At 33.1% G+C, this 5,873-nt stretch overlaps 1 pseudogene; it reads right to left on the reverse strand.

Annotated features, from left to right (window-relative positions):
* Window positions 1-5,376: 5,376 nt before the first annotated feature.
* Window positions 5,377-5,527, reverse strand: LOC117287082 (annotated as a pseudogene).
* Window positions 5,528-5,873: the final 346 nt, after the last annotated feature.

A 5,873-nucleotide genomic window follows, 5' to 3' on the forward strand; every position in this document is an offset into this window, starting at 1 on the left:
AAGAACAATGGGCTTGGAATATAGAATCTGTTAAGGTTTTTGTTTACATGTCCCCTAAAGCCTCATGCAGATGAGGTGGGACTTTCTTGTTCAGAGGTAGCTGAATCTGGAAGATGTGGTGCTGGGATTAGGGGCATGTGATTACTAAACCACTACACAAGTAAGTGGTTCAGTACCACCCTAATCCTAGAGGTATGAATGGGATAAAAGAGGCAGAAAGTGAAGGTCACTTGTTACCTTTGCTGCCTTTGGGCACCATGTTGTTTCTCCTCTCTGATACTTGTTTACCATCCCAGCTGTGGAGGCAACTGATTATGGACTGAAACCTCTACTAACTGTAAGCCAAATGAAACCCTTTCCCTTTTAACTTTTGCTTCTGGGCATCTTGTCTCAGCCACGAAAGAAGAGTAACTAACACAGAAAGTTAATTTTGAGTCCTGGCTCCACCATTACCACTCTGTTTAGTTGCTGGGTCCATATTTATTTTTTTCTATCAGAGATTCCTATCTAAGTTTAGTATACATGAGAGTTGAGGCTCTGCATAGTCTTCACAGTCTATGAAACATGTTATTTCATATGCTCAGCTATTTGCCAAAAATTATACTTAGACTCATTAGTTGAAGCACAGGACATGACTGTCTTTTTTTTTTTTTTTAATATCATCAGGGATCGAACTCAGGCCCTTGTGAAGCAGGTGGCAGAACCACTGAGTCCCCAGCCCAACACACAACAGTGTTTGCTTTGCCATAACTATTGAAATTGCTCCATCCACCTAGGAGATAATAGAAGTTTCCCCACCAAGAGTTTAACATTGTATTTATTGAAGGAGACCAGATAACACTACACTACAGTTTTATGCATTAATAAAAGGAACACAGATTTCTTGGTATTAAGAATGTTAAGAAAAGAGACTCAAACATATTATTTCATATTTATATTACACTCTTAAATGCACTATTTGAAGTCAACATTGTATTATCACAGAATAATCACCAAAGTACATGAAGTAAACTATGAGAAGAACAAAGCCTTCTTAAATTTTTTTATTAATAAATAGCTGATGTTTATAAGACTCTTCCCTTTGTTTCAATCTCCCGGTAGGTGGTGTTTAAAATGCTGGTTTCAAGCAAACCTTTTAAAATGTTTAACTTTTGTCTTGAAGTTGATATGTCATAACATGCAATGGGTTTTTAATGCTCAGAAACTTGGGCCCTGAGTGAGCAGAGGCTAAGTATTTTCAGTTATGTAATTTTATCTCATTAATCCAATTTTTACTGTTCTAGTAGATTCAGTTTCTCACATAGATGACACAGAATATCTCATTGCTGACTACTAGAACTAAAACACTAATGCAATTTTCCAGAAGAATTCAATAAAATATCACTTGTTGACAGTGACAACTTTAAATTTGGCTTGAACTAACCAAATTAAATGAAATAGGATGGCATAATTGTTAGTCAAATTTCAGCTCATGTTTTATTGGCTCTAAAGTCATTAAAGGTAATTACAATAAACACTGACATGATACAAGTGATGTGAAAAAATAGTTTTTTTATTGTTCCCTTCTGGTAAATTACCACTTGATACATAGATGTATTAAGAAATAAAAACATATTGATTTCATGACTTCTTAAAAATAATTTAGGAAAATATGTATTTCATACTAAATTATTATAATTCCACATTTGCCTGCAAGATTCTCTGTGAACTAAAAAATATTTTTGGTTACAGTAGAATTTTTTTAAATGTTCTTATTCTGAATTTTACATTTAGGTGATAGTTTAATAATCAGTATATCAAATTAACTCATGATAGGTATAAAATATGTGTCCCATTTCTAATATTAGTTGCCTAAATTGTACATATCTAGTACTGATATTTTCAAATTTGAAAAGAAAATAAGCTTAGAAAATAGTACCAGGCTTGCTTTTAATGAATTAAAATGGTCTTTAACATGCTTCTTGGGACATATCAGCCCAAGAAAGGCAACGTTTTGATTTTTGTTTATCATCTTATAAACTATTTTCTATTAATCATACCTTAGCCTTCTATTTTTGCCACTTTATGGGTTAGTGAATGAAGTTTAGATTCTTCTATCTCAGGTTGTATTACTTACAAGTTCTATGGCCCTGGCCAAGTAATTTGATTTAGCTATGACTCAGTTTTACCTTCTCCTTAATAGAAATAACAACAGATTGAGAATTAAATATATTAATTTATGTAACACATTTAGCACAGTGACCAGAAAGTGACAAAATACTAAATGCTTTTATCACATTCCTAATGATCATGATGATCATCATCAGTGAATCTTCACAGATTTTAACTTATGTCATAGAATAAAAAATTCCCCCAAATCATTCAACATTTTCAGGTGAAGTATATATTTAGAAACTCTGTACTGCTCAATTTGCTTAATGGCAACATGTGGGGTCATTAATAACTCTCTGGCTTTTAATCGTTATTCAATGTATTGGTACATTTTAGGCACACAATACAGTTACTTTCATCATTGGGATCTTGTACCTTTACATGACTAATCTTGTTTCTTATTTTTCCCCATTCCCCAGCCCTCCCTTCAGCCCCTCGACCCTTCCCTGTTTACAAAGACATTCTTTCCATGTTTTTTGTTTTCACATATTTTTTCTTTTCCCTTTTTCCCTTTCTCCTACCCCTCCTAGTTCATCTACTCCTTTAGATTTTCCCTATTAAATAATATCAATTATACATTTTGATGCTTATTTATACTTTTACTATTCAGTATTTACATATATGTGACATTAATTTTACTTAAAATTATGCCCTCAATGTACACCCACTAAGCTATAAGTATCTCTAGTTTCTCATTCTTTATGGCTGATTAGTACTCCATTTTATGTATAAAAAAATCTTCTTTATCCAGTCTCCTTTTGCACTTTTTCCAAATTTTAGCTATTAAAAGGTGTGCCACTATAAACATGGGTGCACATATATCACTGTGGTATGATTCTTTTAATTCTTTTGGAAAGATACTCAGCAGAGGGATGGCTGGGTCAAATGGGACTTGTAATCCTAGTTGTTTGAAGTGTCTCCATATTGATTTCCACAGTGGTTTCAGACATCCTACTGGGGTGAGATGGAATTTCAGCTTTCATCTGCATCTCTTGAATGACCAGTGATGTTAAACATCTTTTCATATGGTTATTTGCTGCTTTTACTTCATTGTTTGAGAAATGACTGTTCATTTCAGATGTCCCTCTTTGAATTGGGTCTTTACATTTGGGAGGTCTGAGGTTTTTTTGGTGTTGTTTTTGAGTTCTTTATATATTCTAGGTAGTAGACCTTTGTCTGAGGAACATAGCAAAAACGTTTTTTTCCCACATTGTGTGTTGTCTCTTAGCTCTGCTTATTATTTCTCTGGCAGTGTAGAAGGCTTTTAAAAAGATGAGAGCCAAATTGTGGATTCTTTGTGCTAGTTCCCATGCTACTGAGGATTTGTTCATAGATTCTTTTTCTATGCCAATGTCTTCAAGAATTCTACCTAACATCTTCCAGCAAGTTTAGTGTTTCTGTTTTAATATCTATATCTTTAATCCACTTGGATTTTAATTTAGTGCATGGTAAAAGATATATTTTAATCTTTGACCACTTGAGAATCAATTTTTCTTACCTTTCCCCAAATCTTTGTTCCTGCTTCAATAACTAATTAAGTGAACCAATGTTGATTAATAATTAATTTTCTGTTATCTACTCATCTCTTTCAGTCTCTAATTCCACAAATAAATTTAATATCCCATTGTTACTTAGATAACTTTTCTAAAACTTCTTAGTTTATCTTCTAGTCTTTTATTTACCCACTCATATTATTTTTCCTAAAGTTTCTATAGAAATTTATCAGAATTAAAATATGACCCTATTATTTCCTTATTTGGTATCCTCCAATTATCTCCCTTTGCTCGTAAACTGTGGATCATGCTCCTCAGCACGATGCACATTTTTACAAGATATTTTTACACAAATTATAATGAACTATTAATATTCCATTTTCACCCACTGTTTTGTAACACTGCCTTTTTCTTCATCTGGCTTTGCATTTATCTACAATATACCTGCACATACCAAACAGAATTAAAGATTAATCACTCAATCTTAGATATAATTTATGTGCTTTATATGTTGCCCCTATTCTTTCATTATGTTAATGCTTAAATATTTCTTTACCAGTCTGGCATTTTTTGAAGTATTCTGACATTTGTTAAAATAACAGACTAACACTGCTGCAGTCAAGGTAAGTTATATTGCAGTGTTACAGTGGGAATGAACGCAACTTCAATTTGATTAAAGCAAGCATGGCTAGAGATTGAGGAAAGTGAATGGCTCAATGGATGAAAAAGTAGGAGTCATCAAGAGTAGGGACATTCTTCCGAAATAATACTGATTTAATAATATTTTTGCTAACACAGGTTGATAGAGTGAACATAGTATTTAATCTAAATTGGTTCAAACATTGTGTAATTTGGCTGTGGACAAACTTTTAACAATATTAAGCAAGTATTCTTTAAGGATTAAGGTTTCATTCATTTCTTTTCCTTTTTTTTTTTTTTTTGTTTATTTTTTTGAGACAGGGTCTCACTATGTAGTTGAGACTGATCTGGAATTCACTCTGTAGCCCAGGCTGGACTAGAACTCCCAGTGATCCTCCTGCCTCAGCCTCCCAAGTGCTAGGATGCACCACCATGCCTGGCTCATTCATCTCTTTATCATGAACCTAAAAGTACTTGTAAGTTGTAGATACTTAAAAAGTACATTCTCAATGAACAGAATCTTTGTTACATAAGGTCAGCATTTTGGAAGACTAATAGAGGAGGTACAACATGAGTAAATACCCACTACTTACATGTCTGAGTGACTTTAAATTTAACACCACATCATGGATAAAGAATCGATATGTTCTGCTTTGTCGCTTCATCTTGTGCTTGATGGGCTATGGCTCTTTCAAAGCAATAATGATTTATAGTACCCTGTATTGCAAATAGTTTACATGGGTTTGTCTAGTTCAAACTTCATGTAAAATATTTGTGAGCTGGGCATCACACTGAAGTCGACATTAACTGTTCTATCTATCTTCCCAAAGCACTCCTTTAATGCTGACATGAGGTTTTAAACAGGGAGTACTATTCCAGAAAGTCTGAGGATAGGGAATAAAGACAAAAATTCAGAATTAAGACTTCTGTTTTTAAGTACTTCTCTTTTAAATTTCGATTGAAGTTTAAATTGCACGAATGCATATTTTTTTAAGTGTACAGATAAATTATTTTCCAAGATTTTACCTGTGTAAGCATTTTCCAGATTAAGAAATAGGAATATTTCATCAATTCACCATGCTTCTGTGCTGCACATCAGACAGCATCACATGTGTAAATATAGTGCAAACATAAGTATACTTTCCTTCTTTATTATAATAGATTAGTGTTTCCTATTACAGAAATCCATATAAATACAAGACAGTGTGCTTCACTTGATCTTAGCCAAAAGGCCGAGAAGCGATAAGACAGTGTGCTTTCATTTTGAGTATGATTTCTGTCATTCAAATTATGTCTGTGAGATTATAAATTTTGTTGCAGTTTTTTGATGTTGATATTTTCTTTGAACATTGTTTCCTTATAAGAATAGCAATGATAAGTTAACATTTGGGCTGCTTTTAATATGTAACCATTATGAATAATGCTGCTATATGTATTTTTGAAGGCATTTTTGGTGAACACAAGCATCCGTTTATTTTGAAAGTATACCAGGGTGGCATTTCCAGATTGTAAGGCAGATTGTTAGCTTTAGCAGAAGTGTATTTTAATCTGTGATTCCTTCTTGATGTATCAGCTGGTACATGTTAAGTT

Source organism: Fukomys damarensis, unplaced genomic scaffold (assembly GCF_012274545.1).
Source record: "Fukomys damarensis isolate Sample0158 unplaced genomic scaffold, DMR_v1.0_HiC HiC_scaffold_20, whole genome shotgun sequence".
Taxonomy (NCBI): Eukaryota; Metazoa; Chordata; class Mammalia; order Rodentia; family Bathyergidae; genus Fukomys; species Fukomys damarensis.